A 20,123-nucleotide genomic window follows, 5' to 3' on the forward strand; every position below is an offset into this window, starting at 1 on the left:
CCTTTTTTTTTTTTTGTCTCTGGTCCTACTCACCCCTAACAGGTAGACCCCAGAATGTTGCACAGAAGCAAATGCAGCCCTGAAAAAAGGTTCTCTGCTCCAGGTCTAGAAGGATAGACCTACCTCATCTTCTCATTTTGTACACCTGTCAGCCTTCAAGTACAGTGGTATCTCAGGTTACATACGCTTCAGGTTACAGACTCCGCTAACCCAGAAATAGTGCTTCAGGTTAAGAACTTTGCTTCAGGATGAGAACAGAAATTGTGCTCCAGCGGCGCAGCGGCAGCAGGAGGTCCCATTAGCTAAAGTAGTGCTTCAGGTTAAGAAGAGTTTCAGGTTAAATACAGACCTCCGGAACAATTAAGTACTTAACCTGAGGAACCACTGTACTAGCCTGGGTTTCCTCAGATGATAAGTGCTCTGAGAGAGCAGGCCCATGCAGAGGCCCAGGACAGGAGTCTTGTTAGAACAAAGTTATTAACTCAAGTAAAAAAGCAGCCAGTCCAGTTAACATAAGATGGCAGGGGCCCCCAGACAGCTTCGATCTTTGAGACCCAGTGCAAGCGGGCCCAGCTGCACCCACCCCTTCTTGCACAGGCCTGTGAGAAATAGTAGGTATAGTTTTACTTACTATGTTTACTCTTTCAAGAACTTCACCTTTGCTGGATAAGCCTCATTTCTGTTGCTTTCTCCCATAGGGCTGAGGTGTCTTCACGCACCCACCCCAAATAAAGTCTGTTGGGACAGAGCTGAGCCCTCCCAGGGCTAAGCCTCACTGGGCCTCACAGGCCTCACGACGGCAGGCTTCACAGGTAGTGGTGAGCCTTGCCAGGCCTCGCAGTGGTGGTGGCGGGCCTGACTGGGGCTGGTGGCATGTTCTCCAATGAGTGTGATGCCACACATGAACAATACGCCCTCCAATATTGGGTGGAACTCGGCGCCTCTGCTCTCTCCCAAGTACTTTATGAAGGCACTTCATTATCTAGCATAAAGTTTCTTAAGTATGCTGCGCCTTGCTCGTGTGCTCCTGACAGGAAGAATAGAGTCAGGGCCATAGAAGGGGGAACTCCCTCCAAGAGCTCAGTTTAAATTCTTCTCAGTCATTTGAACTTAAGCATTTGTGTTCCCTGGACATAGAAGAGTAGATTTTGAGGCTAGAAAAGAGACATGTGGCCCAAGCAAGTGTGGTAGAGCAATGGGCTCGCTGTGAAATAAATTTGGGTGTGTTCCTCACAGATTTATGCCCCCTATACAAAGGGAGGCAGTGCTATTCAGAGATGTTTTGCTTCCTGAAATGGAGGCCAATTTCATGCTGCTACTACTGCTCCCCTTCCTTACTAGGGCCAAACTTGCAAAAGTCTTCCTTAGAACACCACCGATTTCTAACTTCATCAATCCATCCTCATGGTACCGCCTGAGGTAGGTTGCTTCACTCTGCTGCCTTTCGCTCTGAAGGCAGTTCATCTTGTGCCACACAGCCCTCAGAAACAGTTTGGTATGGTGTGAGCTAGATTGTTGTTGCTATTCCCATAGAAAAATGAGTTCTGATCTGTGACACTTAGCAGACTCCAAGTGAAAAATGCATATTAATAAAGCAACTCACAGGGTATGGTATCATGAATATAGGTAGGTTTGAAAGCTTAGCAGTGTGATTGCATCTCCACACAATGTCAGTAACATTTACAATTTCCACATCATTTTTAAAAGAGGAACATCATATGCTCCAGTAAGCACCACTGTGTTCAGGTTAATAATACCCCTTTGTATATCTGATTTGTTTTCCCATTAAAATGCTATTAGTATTTTTTCTTCAGTGTTTGAAAAATTTCTAAATAGGAGTTATGTCCATCAGACAACAAAATAGCCTATAAAATTAGCTCCAACTTATCTTTTCTTTTTCTTTTTTAGGAAAACAATATACATCAATCACACACTGGGGAGCAGACGGTCCTGTTTGATAGGCTTGCCTACTTATTTCTTTACCTAAGATAATATCTACAGCATCCATGTGTCTGACAGAAATGGCTTGAAGCTATGATGCAGTTGATCAAAAAGAAAATAAAAGTGAAATGCATGTCTCTACTTCCCCACAACCCAAACTTTTGCTGAGGTTAAGTGGAAACAGTGAGACGGGGTCATTCAATCAATCCACCAGTCAATCACACTGTGGGATATACTGCAGAGAGCAGCTTCCTCGGGACGTGATGGATGCAATATATACCTGACTCAGCAGCTACCAAGATTGCAGCAGATCACTGTAATTTGAAACTATGTGCACACAATTCATGCGTCGGTTTAAAGGAAAAGAACAACACATCTGCTGCTGAACCAGATCTTGGGATGGAAATGGTCAGTATCCTGAGTCTAGTAGTAGCGGTAGCGGTAGTAGTAGTAGTAGTAGTAGTAGTAGTAGTAGTAGTTCTAACCAAATGAGAGCCACTGCCTTTATACCTATCACCTTGTCAATTACTGCTGGTTTCCATAAGATATATATCTGTATCTTGTGCAGACTTATCTGATGTATCAAACCTGATTTGGATCATTCAGGATCAAATAGACAACTCCAAGTTTTCAATAGCTCTTATGGAATTAGCAAATATACATACAGCTAGTTCCTCAGGGATGAGGAACCTGTGCACCTCCAGATGTTGGACTCCAACTCACATCAGCACCAGACTGTATGACCAAAGATCAGGAATGATGCGAGATGTAGTCCAGGAGCATATGAAGACCAGAGGTTTACTATCCTTGTAGTATACCATACTATAGTCAGGATTTACTCCAGTTTAAAAGGGAGCTAAAAATGAAGTCCTTGGTATTAATATCTGCCAGTGAAGCATGGGAAATGTTAATCATATGGGAGGAGGGTTGATTGGGCATTGGCACTGATGTTACCCATTAAAGTTCATGGGTCTACATCAGTGTAAATTGCTTGTTAATTTTTCCCCCATCCCATCTAAAGAAAATGAGAGAAGGGTTCATTATTCACTTTATGCCTAATACTTTTCTGTTCTTTGGCTTTCTGCTTGCAAAGCACTCGGAGATCATGGGCCAAAAAGGGTGCCACAAGAAGCAAATTATTTTAAGTAAAATTTATTAATGTGAGTCGTTCCAATATATTAAACTGCATAGCCAAGGCACTTCCTGAGTTATTAATGATCCTGCACCATAGATCTAGTACTTCCTCATTTTGGCTTTTATTAGCCAAGAATTCTACTGTGAGGCAACAGTAATAGAAAATTCACTCTTGGAGCCAAATTGAAGAGGAAAGAAGCAATCAGTTTACATTGGGGGGCTGCAGGGGCACAGTGGGTTTGGCCGCTTGAGAGCATAAGAAGAGCCCTGCAGGTCAGAGCAAAATGGCCCATCTAGTCCAGAATCCTGTTCTTACAGTGCCCAACCAGATGCTTTCCCTTTTGTGAGAATCCTAATAGAAGACTATAGGATGGGCATTGCTATTCAAAGACTGCGCACACCATGTCTTGTCGTTGATTATGTGGGGCAGGGCTTATCTCCCCCCCCCCCAATATTTTATTCAAGTTGGCACCCCTGACAGGGAGGGAGGACAGAATTCAGATTTTAAATGAGCGTCTGTTCTCTTCCAAACCACTGGAAGGCTGTGTCTACACTAACCTCTATCTTTCACAGACAAAGACCATCTGAGTTTTCCCCTCCTTTTGCCCCAATGCATTGTTTATTGTCTTTATTTTTATTACTTATTATTTCCCTCTTTTGTACAGTACAGTCCTCTGCAAGTCCTTTCTCTAAAGAAAGTGGGCATAAAACTGCAGTCTCCTTTGGTAGTATTGTTTATTAAGACTGAAGGTGGCACTGTCTCTCAGAAGTATCTTCGGCAGAAGCATGCTGATAATTGAATTATGTGGTGCTTCAACTATTCTAACTTCACAAGCATTACAGCATCATGTATACATTAACTGCAAACAAGCTCCCAGGAAAGCCCATGAACTGTAAAGGTTGCCTGTGACTATTTCTACACTTCTGTGTTCAGAATCATGCTGCAGACTCAGAAGTGACTTTTACTTAACCCTCTGCCTGTTATGCCTTGAGATAAGATATTCACTGGGGTACTTGGGTGAGGCCTGCAGGTAAAACTGTCTGGGTGAGGCTGCGGAAAGCAGAGCAGGTCTGGGTTGGAGCCAAGGGCAGTTTGGGGCAGCTCCAGCATCAAAGCCCATTGTTATTTTTAATAGGTCAAGGAGCTCATGACAAAATCTATTCATCTTGGTGTCAACACAATGCAACATGAAAGCTAGTTTGGTGGTAGATTTGGAGCAGAGCCATGACATTGGTGACAGGGGTGTAGCTCAATGAATATTCCCTGACTTAAGTCACATTGCTCACCTCCAAATCTACAGCGAGCCACAGAGATGGAAACTCACTGTTATAAGAGCTTTTGTCCATACATTAAAAAAAAATAATTATGCAGATGTGTGTGCAATTTAAGACAGGGAACCAGACTGGAGCACAGCATGTAACCCGTGCTATAGCCCCAGACCCTAAATCAGGCTCTGCCCCACCAATGTTTTTCAGAAAGACAGCCACTGGAAACTGGAAACACAGAGCATTTGCAGTTTGACTTTAAAATGTGCTTTTTAGTTAAATGGCCTGTTAAAACAAACAATCCCTTATCAACTTCTGGCTAGGTCCATTTCTTTTGCTAGTTTGTTTGACAACCCTTTCTGTCCTGTATCAGAAAGACATGGCGTAAATTTAGGTAATTATGTTCTTTTGGTTAATTTCCATTGATCTTATGTATTGTATGCTTTTTGCAATCTTAATGTGCACTACTTAGAAACAGTTGAAATAAATAATAAATAAATATATTAGGAGAAGGAAGGAAGGTATACATCAGGTGGGTAGAGAAACTGTGGTCCTCCCTATGTTTGTTGGACTCAAACTCCCATCAGCCCCAGGCAGCATTGCCAGTAGTCAGGGATTATGGGAGTTGCAGTCCCAAAGGTTCCCGTGTAACTGGTATAAACATAAGCCTACCAGGAGAAAAGCCTCTGAATTTCACCTAACATAAAATTCAGTTTGTGGATTTGAAGGGTACTGCTCAGATGAAACACCTGCAGGAATTTTTGAGGAACTTTAAAATAAGTATAGCAAGGGTATTTTTAAAAATTCACAAGGGAGATGGTTAATTGGCACATCTCTGCCCACAGATTGTATTTCTCTGCTTTTGCTACCCATGTCTGGTGATTCTACACTGCTGTTTACTATCTTGTTACTTCAGTTCTCTCAGTTTCTAAAAGGTGTGACACTGTAGTGAATAATGTATGTTCCTCCAACGATAGATTTCTTCACTAATCATGTTTCTCAGTCTCTAGTTACAATTCCACCAACCCATTTGCTTCAAAATCAGCAGTGGGATTTAGGTGGCATTCAGAAAACTCTCTAAATAAGAACTGAACTCATTGCTCTTCAGCCTTTTCAGGGTTTATGGTCACTGGCCTGTGTTAAGTGTAACAGTGAAACTCGGTTTGTTTGTTTTAGGAACTTGGTATCAGTTGTTCCTGGAGGATGAAAGGTCCATGGTGCTGTATTCCTGCTTAAGCAATAGTCACTGCTTGCTCACGGTCATTCCACCATTATATAGAGAGGTGCCTAGGTGGTTGTATTTGATAGCCAAAACTCAACTTACATTACTAGAAGAGTGGGTTTGTTGGGATTGATAGCTTGACTGTTGCTTCCTAGCTAAACAAAAACAATTTGCTGTAGTCAGAATTCATCTATGACGTGAGTTACTGTTTTCTATGTAGGGTCATAACAATGAATGATTTAGTCAGAGAGAAAGGACATTGAAAGTATTGTTCCTTATGCATGTTGTTATTTACTTACACTCAAGGCTACAGAAGGAAACAAGAATGCTACTGGATCAGAGCAAAGGTTCCTGTAGTGGGGCATCCAGTTACCCCACTGTTGGGCATCCATGGGCAGGGGCATATAAAAAGGACCTGCTTCCATTCCTATTCCCCTCCTTTCCCTTCATACCTAGAGACACAGTCTCACCATCTTGGTCACCCTCTTCTGGACACGCTCCATTCGGTTATTTTATTTTATCCATCTTGTCTATTATCTGTTCCAGTTGATTTCTTTGAGGGCTCAGGCACACTGAAGCTGCAAGCAGTTGGGGGCTAACATGGGAAGATGAAATAATCACAGGGCAATCGCTTTGGGATAAAATAGGCTACAACTTTATTGATTACAAATGTAAGAAACTCTTGGCATAGGCAATGGTTGTATATCCAGAATCACCCAACCCGACTTCTGGTTGATTACTGAGCAGGGTTAATCCCAGGTTAAGGATCACCTCTTGGTGTATATCTTTTCTTTTTTAATCTGATTTTTTATTGAAAGCTTTGAACATATGATACAATAAAATCCAAAGAAATCGAAATAAAAATAGAGAATGAAAGAGGGGGGGAAACAAGAAAGAAAGAAAGAAAGAAAGAAAGAAAGAAAGAAAGAAAGAAAGAAAATAGGAGGGGAAAGAGAGAGAGAAAGAAAGAAAGAGAGAGAGAGAGAGAGAGAGAGAGAGAGAGAGAGAGAGAGAGAGAGAGAAATAATATACAGAGCCCTGTATCGGGGTAGATCTTAACTCTTGTCTCACACAAAAGGGGGTAGACCCTTCCAGCTCTCAACTTGGGAGCTTCCATTTGTACTCCCAGCCTCTCAGCCTGGGAGTTCTTCCCTTCCCTGCCTGTCATGCAGGGTTCTTCATCAGTCTTCCATTATCTTCCTTACATATACCATATTGAGGTGATCTCCCCCTGGCCCGCCTGTGATTAGTCAGAACCATGGATGAGTCAATGGAAGCCCCTGTGACCACTGGAGGAGGAAATAACATCCTTCCTGGTCCCACGGGAAACCAGCACCCCCACCCCACCCCCAGAGTCACTGCGACCTCTGCATCGGGCCGCAATCGCTGCACATCAGGGGAAGAGGGAAGCAGTCCTTGTGTAACCCTGAATTCTACCATTACAAGAGTACAGAGAAAATATTGTCTCTCTCCACATTCTCCAAATCACGCATCACAACACACTGGTTTCAAGGGCAGATTTGCTACCTGAAGTAATTAGGTGTCTGTTAGCTCCCAAAGCAAAATTCTGTTTACCCCACTGCCAACGACACTTTTACATTTGCGATCCCACTCAAATCAAATTCAAGGAGAGCAACAAAGAACAGCCTGCCATTCCGCTATGAAAATAGGAGATCTTGCCACTGACTGAACTCTTTAACAATAACACTGTCTTTCCAGAATATTAATGTATCTCACAAGCTCTTAACCGTTTTTCTCGGTGATGTTGATTGAAGGGCCTGAAGGAGATCAATAAAAAGTGCTGCATAAGGCTTATTTGTTTTAATCACCTTCAGATAAACCATAAGATATTGATCTTAAGCTTTTCAGCAGCTTGAAAAGGAGCCAAATCTTTATCAGTTTCTAATGGCATGCAGACATTCTGAGGACTAATACCACACTGTTAGGGAAAGTTCCATGTACTGTACTAGAAGCCTTGGAAAGCCAATCTTCCAGTTTATGGCTGCTTGCAAGTTTTTGCTTCCTCTCTTGCTGGTTGTGACGGAGAGTTGGAGCTGTCGATAGATTCTGATTAATGAACAAAGCAGCTAAGTAATGCTACAGAAGTTGATGGCTGCAAAACATATTTTTAATTTATTTCATAAAATTCATACACTGCTTGATTGTTAAAAAAAAACCCAAAAAACTCAAAGTGGTTTACAAAAATTGTGACTTTTATCCCTGCTCCCCTTTTATGGTTTCTGATGTTCTTTAGAACTCTGGTTTCTCCTCTTCATGATGATCTTATTCTGCAGTTTGATAATATCTTGACATAGCTTTCAACTCCGCTTCAAATTTTGTAACCTACACTGTTCCTGTTATCTTCACTGTTCCTTATTTAGTATGTCCCATCAACCCGTGCCTCTGAACAGGTGAAGTAAATGGCTGTATTCCATTAAGACCTTAAATGAAAAGTAAACTACTTATAGAAAACTATTTTAAAAAAAGCTGCTCCTTACAACCTGGCTTTGTACTCATTTCATCAATAAACTGAGCACTCTGGAATAAAATTTTCATAAGTTAGTCTTCATTAAATAGTAGCCGATCAACACTGAAGTGAGCAGTGCACCCATCCATTAGTAGTGATGTAGCTTGAGCAGTTCATTTGATACATAGAAAGATGTAACAGCAAGCAATATACAGTATTCTAATTTCAATACATGCCAAAGAATACTGCAGAGTAACTGGAGATTTTACCCTATCCCTATCCCCTATCTACATTTTAACTTCATGCAACTAACCTGTGAAGCTGGTTAGGTCAGGATAAAAGGGAATGATTTGCTCAAAGTCACCCAGTGAGCTTCTTGGCTGACCTTGAATCTAACACATTCCAACACTCTCCAGTCTGAGTCTATCCACTACAACACAATGGTTCTGTTGATGTTTGGACAAAGTATAATAACTCCAAAGCCAAATCTGGTGGTCTCTGAAGCAATAACATCTAACCATTCTAGGAAGCATATAGATCCCTACTCAAGGGGCTGTGGTTTGGGGCAGCAGTTGTGTTGAAAACAAAACATTTGAATTTGATCATAGATTATTTAAGTCTATGGAAGCCTGTCAGTGCAGAGAGTTGACTATACCCAATGACCTTTGTAGAGTTCTGTGGATTCCATTACACTGAATTTATCATGATGAACCTTGCCTTCTACAAAATGTCATGCAACATTTAATTGTTTTATGACACAAATGGCATTTTCTTTTGCTGCCATTTAAACTGTGTTGAAAAGATATGTTCTACTTTTACTTCCTCTTCATACATCTCAACACTGTTGCCACCTGCAAAGAAGTTTTCCACTACCTTTTTCTCAATAAACTCTTTACCATTTGTTTTGCAAGGACTGCAAGATCCAGGGCCCCAGGTTAACCACCTAATGTATATCATAGTTTGTGAAATGAATTTATGGTGCAATATAAATGCCTATGGTAAACCTAGCTTTTGACCTTTATTTAATGTGTGCACTGATTGCTTCGGTATTTAGAGGCAAAACCTTTGAAGTTTAAGGTAGGTATTTTGACAAATAAAATACCCTGTCTTGATTACTGTGCAGATTAACATTTAAAATGTCAAACATTTGGGGGCATAGTCAAAATATAATTCTAACGTGTATGTCATACTGTTGGAACAGCAAGAAAAAGCTAAAGTGCAAGAAGGAAAACGGGAACTAAAGCACAGGAAGAAATTCTAACTAAGCTCCTGTTTTTCTACCTCCATTATAGCTTTCTCTTGCAAACACTTATGGCATTGTCCTTTGAAATACTTCTTTGAAGCATCACTGTGGTAGCTACTGTGGTAGAAAGTCAGGAGCTTCCAGGCTTCCAGGAAGAACATATACTGCTACTTTCTAACAGGACTTAACCATTTATTTTAATGTAGAACACAATCAAGGTCAGAACCTCTAACAGCAGTCAGACATCTTGACACAAACAACAACCAGCGGTTCTTCTGTCCCATGCAGCCTCAGGAAGGTAGGTGGCATCTCCTACAATTATTAACCATTCAGTCTCCCAGTATTGAAAAACATATTCGTTTATCCACTGAGCCCACCAGTCTGGCAGTGCTGTTACATAACATCAGGTCAGTCCAAAATAAGACCATGGTGATCCGCAATTTGATCATGAATGAAGAAAGAACTGAACTGGTGAAACCTCAGTGGGTGAACTAAGTGCATCTAACCGAACCCAGATGTGCTCACCCAGACAGCACCAGTCCAGACTCGATCTTGGGATGGGCTTAGAGGGTCTGCACTTGGTGCTTTGCCTGTGAGACCCCACCCCTTTTATTGAAGTTGGTGGAGAGGGTCAAGGTGGGGCAACTGCAGACTTCTGTAGATGATATGGATTATCTAGATTCATTCCAGTTTTGTTTCAGGCTTGGTCCGGGAACTGAATCAGCCTTGCTTGTCATGATGGATTCCCTTTTGTTTAGAGTGGGATCAGCAGCATGCAACCTTATTCCATCTTCTCGTTCCCTACACCTTTTGTTACCACTGACTATGAGATACTCCTGAACCAGCTGTGTGGGGACACTTTGTTAGAATGATTATGGTCCTACCTATAGAGCTGAGACCAGAAAATAGTATTAGTAGAGTGCTTTTCAGCTCCCTGGCAGTGGGCACACTTGGAATTTTGAGATAGTGCTATTGGCACCTGGCACAAAATGGCTGCTGTGTTGTGTGTGACTGCCACATTGAAAACAGCATAAAAAGAGACTAAAATGGTGCAGGTGGTCTCCCACATATCATATATGGTGGATTTCTGAGTGGATATTTGCTGAAACTTTCCATGGATGTCAGAGGGAGTACTGGTGACTATGGGCAGCAGGTTGACAACCTCTGTTCTAGGCAGATGCTCCATATCACAGTTCATTGGCTTCCCACAAGGCAAACTTTGGTAATACAGCTCCCTAAGTGAGGACAAAATTTGTCCCCCCCCCCCCCCGGTCTTATTTTCACAATACAGTGGTACCTTGGGTTAAGAACTTAATTCGTTCTGGAGGTCCGTTCTTAACCTGAAACTGTTCGTAACCTGAGGTACCTCCCGCTGCCGCCGCTGCGCCGCCACCACACGATTTCTGTTCTCATCCTGAAGCAAAGTTCTTAACCCGAGGTACTATTTCTGGGTTAGCAGAGTCTGTAACCTGAAGCGTCTATAACCTGAAGCGTCTGTGACCCGAGATACCACTGTAATTCCTTTTTAATTCATTATTGCTTTTTAATTCATCATTATCTTGTGGCTCCTTGGCTCAGCGCCCGGGGTGGGGGTGGGGACTGCCCACACCTTTATAAATCCACTACTGGCTATATTTGTCCAAAAAGGTTGGCAATGCCCTTGCTGAAGTTTATATAGTATTTTGTGATTGTAAATCGTGATTTGATGCTGCTTCCCAATCACAGAATATTAGATAAAATTCAAGTGTTCTAATCACTAGGTGTATTCTACCACTGCCTGAAACAGAGTAGGAAGGAAATCTGATAAAATTATTCAGAGTAATATACCAAGAGAGCCATGAAAAGACTCTGCAGCAAAGCTTTCCCCCCATTGCTTCTGTTGTTACTCACATTTCATCTGGATGTTCATTCACCATTGACCTCTTTGTAGCATGTTGTTAAATCAGATTTACTTGAGGTTAAATTGGTATGCTGCTTGGTGAGAGATTTTACTTTAAAGTCAAAGATGACATGATGTCCCATCTCAAGAATAAACACTGAGACATAAAATATTATCACTTCTGTTAACTTCTAGAGAGGGGGTTTCAGGCTTCAGGATATAACTGGACGAAGCTCAGGAAGACATTATTACTCCAGTGAAGTGGTGTAGTGATTGTTAGGTCATTCAGGTGTTTTTAGTTCCTTAAAACTGAGCACCAAGTGTACTCAATGACACATTATGAATTCACATAAACCATTTTCTCATTGGACCTCATTCCAATGCAGCCCTGAAAAAGAGGATGGCACAATCTCTGATGATGTAATCAGGGTTTCCAAAGCATGTTTTTACATGTCTTGTTTACTCTTATTCATGTGTGTACATTTCCTGTAACTTCTGAGATAGTAAAATTTTGTCTAATTTTAAAAAAATAATTATTATTTAATGCGTTCTTACTTGTTACTGCTCATGAACCAAGACACTGTGCCTTATCTCACTTCCTTCTTGTTGCTGTCCCTTAATTTACAAATAACAGTAGAACCACCAACAATAATAAATTAATCCCCTGGTGAGGATTTCCTTTTATGCCTGCATTTCCAGGCCTACACTAAATGGTGTTTGTTTGTTTTTTTATTCTTTTAGTCAAATAGGTGCCCAAACAGAATATTAAGTGCAGTTTATAAGAGAATGTTGATTTCCTCTACAACAAAATCTGTGCTTTCTCTGATGGGAGCACTAATTGTCATAGTATACTCAGCATTTTTTGTTGTTTTTGTTTCATGAAAGAAAGATATGCAGTTTTGTAGTTTAACAGCTATCCAATGCATACTTGCTGGGGAGTAAGCTCCTCTGAACTCTGTGGTACTTATTTCCAAGTAAACAAGTTTAGCATTGTGTTTTTAACCCCATTATCTATTCATATAGATCCTATTTATCTAGGATTACAGTAACCTTCATCCTGTTCTTCTCTCCTAAACCACCACTATCTGTTTGGGTGCTGTAACTATTACAGTATATATAAAATTTCAAACCAAACCACAAAGCAGCAGGGTATCAATGGTTTTGTTTCTTTTAACTGTAAATTATGAAAAATACATTAGACAGAGGCAGGGGTGGGTTGCCAAGTGGGGCAAATCTGCAATAGTAGCTTCCCTACCACTTATAGGCAGGCAGAGGAACAAGACAGCCTCCTGTTCAGCCCTTACCTCTGGCTGGTCAAAGTCCTCCCACCTCCTTGATGTGGATCTCAGTCCACAGGAAGGGCAGAGGAGAGAGCATCTCTTCTTCCCACTGCCGGACATCTAGCGTCACCTCACTCCTCTACCTTTGGGTGCCAGTCTTACAGCCCCTATCCCCACCTGCTCCTTTTCTTCCTTCCTTGGTAGCTCAGCTGGTAGAGCATGAGACTCTTAATCTCAGGATTGTGGGTTCAAGCCCCATATTGGGCCAAATATTGCTGTATTGCATGAGGTTGGACTAGATGACCTTTGTGATACCTTACAACTCTACAATTCTATGATTCCTCTTCTTCTGTCTGAGGCTGCCAAGACATGCAATTTCAATCTTGCTCTTTCGATCTCTGCCCCACAAAATGTAAAATACTAGAAATGATTGGACACTTTCCCCACCTCTTCTATTTTCACAAGCATGCCCTTCTCTGTGTTCTGAAAAGGAAATATTTAAATTCCAAACCACCCATGGGAAGTTAAACCATAACCACCAACACATCTTAACTGCTACAATGCCTACAAATTTCACCCACTTCTATCAAAGGATTGGAGTGGAGTTATGGCCATTTGAAAATTTCCTAATAGTTAAGGGGGTGGGGAAATGAAGAAATGGCTGCCCTTGTGGGAAAACCACTGGGGGACCTTCTGAAATTTGGTAGGATATACGCCCTCAGAAGTGGAATAATTTCAGATTATTCTGTCCTTTTTACAACACACACACACACACACACACACACACAACAAATATCCCTGGACCTATCTGCCTTCAATTTATATATTTGGGAGGGGATAACATGCCTGCAAATTTCATCCACTTCTATCAAAAGGGAGGAAGTTAAACAAAAATAACTTCCTTTTGATAGAAAAACTTCCCCGCAAACAAAAATAAAGATTTGGAAGAGAAATGAAGCAAATTGAAGTTGACCTTTAAACAAATCAAGCAGACTACAAAGCACTTCAGATCAAGACAGGCTGTTTTCCAAAGCACCAAATTGGGGTCCAAATTAAATATGCAGCTTAGCACACATCCCCAATAATTAGTTTTTATGGTTTATAGCAGGAGTGAGAAACTTGTGATCATCTGGGTGTTGCCAGATTGCAATGCCTATCATCCGTGATTTTTGCCAAGCTTGCTGGAGCTGATGGGAGTTGGAGTCCAACAACCTCTGGTTGTCCATCCTTGTTTTATGTTTTCCATCCTTGTTTTATAGAGAACTTAGGCTCAGGTGTGACTTGTGATCCAGGTACCATGAAATTCCCATGGGAGTCTCCAGGATTATTCCAGAGGTGTTAATTGTGGATTACATTCACAGGACACTATTCAGTCAAATGTAAGCACATGCTTAGCTCTATCACATTAACAGTGATACTTAGAAGTGCTTTATTTTGGTTGAATCACACTCTTAGTGATTTTCTCAAGTCTGCTCAGCTGCTGAGCTGGATTACAGCTCAAGCCTCTCAGGTACAAATATAATAATAGCCACTGAACCAGAGGAGCTCAGCTGTAAATATATGTTCCAGTTGCCACACTGGTGTCTCTGGAGTTGCTGCCTTGAATGCCATGTGTTATTAACTATTGAGAAATTTGGATGGGAGAATAGCACTATTGGTGCTTTATATATGAGACTACCTCCCTCCTTGTGTCCTTCAATCCAGTATAATTAAATTGAGGGTTGGATTCTTCAAAGAACTCTGTTATGCAGTAAGGAATGAAATAATGAATGAATGTATAAAATGAGATTAATTTATTATATTGCAATTGTGATGATAATGCCTGTTCACATAGAGCCAGTTCATGTACTTCTTACTTAAAATTTACAGATGAGCGGGGTGGTATGGATGGTGTGGTTCTTGTTTTTAACAGCAGCTTCATGTGCAGAATCAGAATATGAAAGTTTTAATGGGAGAAGAATAAATATTATAACTTACCATTGTCCGCACATCAAACTGGAAACCCTATTCTCTTTCAGTTGTCAGAACACAAAAGGTGGCCCAAGGTCAATAGCACTGATTTCACACACACAGAAAAGGTTTCCCACCTGCATGCAACTTTACACGTTTTCTTTCTATGCCACTTTTCTTAATTTTACAAATTGATGTTTGATCTCTGCTTTGAAGGGTTGTGGAGCAGAGTGTTAACTGATCTAACAGCAGCAAATCCTTCTTGTAGGGAATCTAAATCAACTCTCTGTGTTGAGTTCTGCATCACTAAAACAGAATCCTCCCTCTTGGCTTAATTATAACAAAGCTTTTCTGTTGGAGAAGAAAAAAAGAAGTTACACTGCCACCAAAATAAACAAACCTCATAATTCTTCTCCCAAACTGCAATCACTCAGCTCTCAATAGAATGAAACTTCACTTTATTGGGTTCATTTTCAATGCTGTCATCTTTGCCCGCAACCGTGGGATGAACTCAGTCCTATTGTGTTCACAATGCCATCGTGGCTATAGAAAGAGCAGAGCTGATCTGAAACACAGGTAAAATTGTCCCCTCAGCCTGCAATCCTTCCAGTTTCCTCAGTGGTGTTGCCAATTTAAAGATGACAACTGTTCCTCTGAGATTCACTTTCCATCTGCCTCTGCTTTCAAAACACTCAACAACACTTCTACTCCTTAACTCCTAAATATATTTACTGACAGATTTTATGCACGCACAAAAACCATTAAAAATTGTCGTACCTGAACAGATCATGGGTTCATCTGTTCTTATATTCTGCCTTGGCAGTATCTCAAAGGAAACTTAAAGCTCCCATTCTGCACCTGGCCAATTAAAAAGTGCTATATGTAAAGAATGTCATTAACTTCCTGGTTACTTTGGCCACCTAAAAAAGAAAAAGAAACCTTCTATTGCCTAGTTGCAAAGGCGGGTATTTCTACAATTATAGAGTTGTGCAATGTGTATATATTCTCCCAGGACACAAGCCAAGAGGAGCATAGCCAAGAACAACAACTTTAATGATAAACGAAACTTCAGTGGAACTAGGGGTGGGGAATCTCCAGCCCTGGGAGCCTGAATACAGCTCTTCAGGCTTTCTCCATGCCCCTCAAGTGTTTTTGCCTGGCCACACGTGTCTTTGAACTGTGGTAATGCCTCTTGTTTGCCTGAATGGAGAGACATCTTTCTGGGTGTAGACAACTCTGAGCATTTGAAACTGGGACAAAAGTGTTAGCATAATAATCAGGAAAACTATCATGGCTATAACCTTCTGAATGCACCCCTATTGTTGGTGTCCCTGCTTTCCACTCTACTGTCCCAATGGGCACCAGCCACCACCACTGCACATTTTATTCAACACAACCTAGTCTGTATAAAATTACCCTAATATGCCATCACTGTTTCTCTTATTCCATATGCCTGTTATTTGTCTGTGGGAAATGCTGTTTCAATTTAGTATGCTATATACATCAGCTAATATTAACCTGCTTCTCCAGTGCACAGGGCATTATATTTTCTTAAGTGTATTGTCTCCAAATGTAATCGGTTTACTGGATATTTATATGCAGGTCTGTAGAGCAAATCCAGGTGTGTTTCTGAACTCATTTTGGGTTCAGTCTGTTCTATAGGAAGCTACGTCTAAAAATAAAAAGTCATCATGCCAAGTGGCATAAACATGTGCATAATGCAAAAACACACACAAAGAAATGTAATTCCTGCTTGGCTTAAAAGTTATATTGATAGAGATAGTGAGAAACAACCCCCTTAGGCCTCAGAATTCCACCTTAAGAACACCAGGAACTGGGTCTCCTTTTGGGACAAGGAGGCACAACAGAGGCGGTGGTGTCTTTATGATATATGCTTGCTTTATACATATATACAACCTGAACCTAGATGGAGGGATTGTGGGGCATTCACATCCTAAGAGGGGTTTGTGCTTTCCAGCAGCGCATCATTGGATTCAGGGGCATCCTAAGCACCATCCCCCTGTCTCTCTTTAACAGCCTGCTCAAGCCAGCCAGTATGGCTGCTGTCCCTCAGTCCCCACATGGAGTTCTGCCCACTTCCTCCTCCTTTCCAGCAACATTTGCAGAAAAACAACTACTCCCCTTCTACTTCCAGCAAACACACATCCCGGTCACCCTGGCATCTTCTGTAAAAGATTGCAAAAGGCAAAGATAATCGTACCCCAAAACTACTGGGGTCTTATATTTTGTCAATGGCTTATCATTATTAAACAAACTAGGCTATTGTCAGCTTTTTGTTTCTTCAATGACCCACCCTCAGCGAGCCTTCCCAGACTGGCCTCATGAGGAAGCTAGCCTGTATTATTTCCAGCCCTTGCTAAATTCATGAGTTAATGAGGTTGTTCAAATTCTAACCCTTCACTGAATGTAGAGGTTGGAGGGGGTAGTGGTCTGCCACCCACAACTCATAACAATTTTCAGCACTTCTCTTAAGGTTTCAAAACATATCACATACACCATCCCAGTGTCCCCAGCCGGCAAACCCATATTATCATCCATATATTCCAGATGAGAGGCTGATAAATAGTGTCCCTTGTTTAAGAGCATAGCCAAGATAAGATTTGAAACAAAGACTTCACAACTTATGCACTAGACATCTAATTGTGTAATGTAGAAGTTAACGGCTAAGCTACACGTGGCCTGTAGATTTCTACATGTATGGACATTTAAGCACATGGCTGTCCAATCAAAGAGATCATAATTCCATCCATGTCTTTGCTCACCACAGGAGACCATGATGTGCATAATATTTCTGTCTTACGTTTGGGCAAAGGGTAATAAATTTTGATGTAGCTCAGCTTACGGGAAGTCTGTCATCAGAGTCAGGACGACACAGCAAAGATTTAACAGAGCACTAACCTTTATTTCAGTTATGAGGCAGCCAAGCTATGTTGACTAAGAGAATGAACCTGGCACACCCAGAGAGTCAGAGACATGCATCTTGGATGCAAGTTCTGGAAGACCTAATTCCTGCTTTGCAAGCCTTTTTTTCACCTGGCCTGGAAGAGCAGGGCCCCAATTGCAGCTATAAAGCTGAGGGTATTGCATTGGGGGATTGTTTAGGCGGGGTTGAGATTGGGGTGGAATTGTTGTTGTCATTATTATTATTTTTGTATATTTATTTTAGATCTTATGTGGAAATTGTTCAGATTGGTTGTATATTTGTTATGTTTTGTTTATTGCTTATGACTACTTTTGTTGTAATTATGTATTTTTTCATGTTATGCTGCCTCAAGCATGGTTTGAACTATGGCAAGGCAGCATAAAAATAAAATTACATATTTATATATGCACACCCAGAGAAATTTAATATGAACAGAAAATGGGTATCTTAAAGATACATTTATTGGTTCAAGGAAAATAATAATAAAGAAGGAATAATTCCTAGATGCCAATATCCAAGTTTGGAGAAAGTACTTTTTGGTGAGAGAACCCCAGCAAAACATTGCAGAATATGTAGCAAAGTAAAGCATGGAAATATAAACTGTTAAATGTTTAAAATATGCCTTTTAAAGGGAGTTCCAAAGTTTCTCTCATCTAGCATAGAAAAAGACAACATGTTTGGCATGTTAAAAGGGGGTTACTTTCAAACTCTTCAAAGATCAGGTACATGTGCTTCAGAAAGTTGCACAGGCAGTCAAACTTGGCTTAGTTAAAAAGTGGTGAAAGTTCCTAAATTATTGGTATAAGAATTCAAGAGTGAGAGCCTTGCAGTTTGAGCTGGAACAACCAGTTTAAACTTCTTTATATGCTGAGTAACTCAGGTAGACTGAGGAACAACAGGCTTGATTACCCATTTCCACCCATGGTAATGGACATAGCTATGCCTGGCAGGATAGTTTACTCTATGGTATTAACCCCTTCGTGCATTAATTAGTTTTAAGCATGTTGATTATATGAGGCTGGTTATCCCACAACATTCACATATATCACAATATGTGCCTTCAACATATGTATGCCTTTATTTGAGGGTTTATACCCCACTCTTCAACAAATTCCATGTGTGGTTTACAAAAACAAAACAAAAAACCCTACTAGGTGGATACAGATTAAATATTAGCAAAGGGGTTGCCTTATAATGTCCCAGTAATATTCCCAAATAACCATTTCCATGATGCTTGTCTGTTCAGCAGCTACCTGTGTGTCCTTAGTATTGCTTTGCTGATTCAGTGATATCAATGAATAAGTGTTCTAGTGAGAGCAGCATGGGCACTTCAGTTGGCAAAAAAGATACTCCCCTCATGGTAATTATTACAGTGCAATAGAAGAGGACACTCTTGTAGTGTGTGTTGCTTGTCTCTTTAAGAGACATGCCTGGTCTTGAGAAGAAGCCTCCCTCCCTGGGTGTGGTCCCCCCCAAAAAAGCTAAATGGGAACTGATTGGGTCATCTGTTTTATTTATGTAGCAATTGCTAGCCACTATGTTGCATTGTTGATCACAGATAAGTATAGTTACTGAGGTTTTCTCAACTCCTGGTCTTTGGACAGATGCATTGTAAGACTTCCTCACACAGCAAGTAGTCTCCCCAAACACCCAGGATATGACAATACTAGCCAATAAGCTTACACAAAACCTTGATTAACAAATGAACATTGATACTTAATTTAGCTTAAAGTGTGTGATTCTAGGAATATCAAACAAAAAATAAGGAATGAACCCCTTCCAGGGGGAGCTGTTCCTTTTATTTGTACAGACATTGCAAATAATGTCTTTATCCAAGAGTTCAAGGCAGCACCCATCGTTCCTGATTTTATCCTCAAAACATCCTTATTAGGGAGGGTATCCCAGTGAGCTTCATGGCCAAGTGGGAATCTAAACCTGGGTCTTTCCAATCCTAGTCTGATACTCAGTCTAACCACTACCATATACTGGCTATCAAGCACAGGGATAACTATGTCAAACAGGAGGTGTCTCTTCAAAATATACTTTTTGGTGATTTGATTTCATGATGGGAATGTCATATTTCCAAAGTTTATTTTAAGTGAAGGCTCAGTCTTGGCACCTCTTTTTATGAACAACATTTACCCTTAAGACATGCCAAATAATAATAGATAACTACTGAGTATAGAGAGATTGACATGGAATCACATGGAATCATAGAATCATAGAACTATAGAGCTGGAAGGGGCCTCCAGGGTCATCTAGACTAATACGGGAATATTTTGTCCAACATGGGGCTTGAACCAATGCCTGAGATTAAGAGTCCCATGCTTTACCCACTGACCTATCCCAGAATGGAGAATACCATTCCTTCACTTGTGAATAGCTACAGTGAGTCTTCGCGTTGTAATTGGGACTTTGGGCCAGGTATTCCTGAGCCAGTGCTTCCTCTTTCAGACACTGACCACTCACTATTTGTGAAACATTATTTTAATTATTTAAGACGCTGATTTTGTAAGACATGCATGATGATACACTGGTTTTCACAAGCTGCCTTATGGCTGGGATATATATTGTTCTAGCAAATACGCACAATGGATTATAGCTTATGTTCTTAACTCTAATGCTCTAGCAGTCTGAATATAAAAAGAATCCTCAATAAATGGTTTGCTGAAAACAAGGGCAGCTAGCAAGGGATGCTACTTTATTTCCAATATTATGAACCCCTTAACTATTTCTAAAATCAAGTGAGGATTCATTTCTTTCATGAAATCAAAACGGGGTGGGGGAAGGCATGCTG

General features: G+C 40.8%; 1 long non-coding RNA gene across 1 annotated transcript; it reads left to right on the plus strand.

Annotated features, from left to right (window-relative positions):
* Positions 1-380: 380 nt before the first annotated feature.
* Positions 381-17,453, plus strand: LOC128421937 (uncharacterized). The gene is made up of 4 exons (XR_008332406.1): positions 381-611; positions 1,909-2,349; positions 9,480-9,571; positions 17,171-17,453. It is a non-coding gene; the product is annotated as an uncharacterized LOC128421937 (long non-coding RNA).
* Positions 17,454-20,123: the final 2,670 nt, after the last annotated feature.

This window comes from Podarcis raffonei, chromosome 1, assembly GCF_027172205.1.
Source record: "Podarcis raffonei isolate rPodRaf1 chromosome 1, rPodRaf1.pri, whole genome shotgun sequence".
NCBI lineage: Eukaryota > Metazoa > Chordata > Lepidosauria > Squamata > Lacertidae > Podarcis > Podarcis raffonei.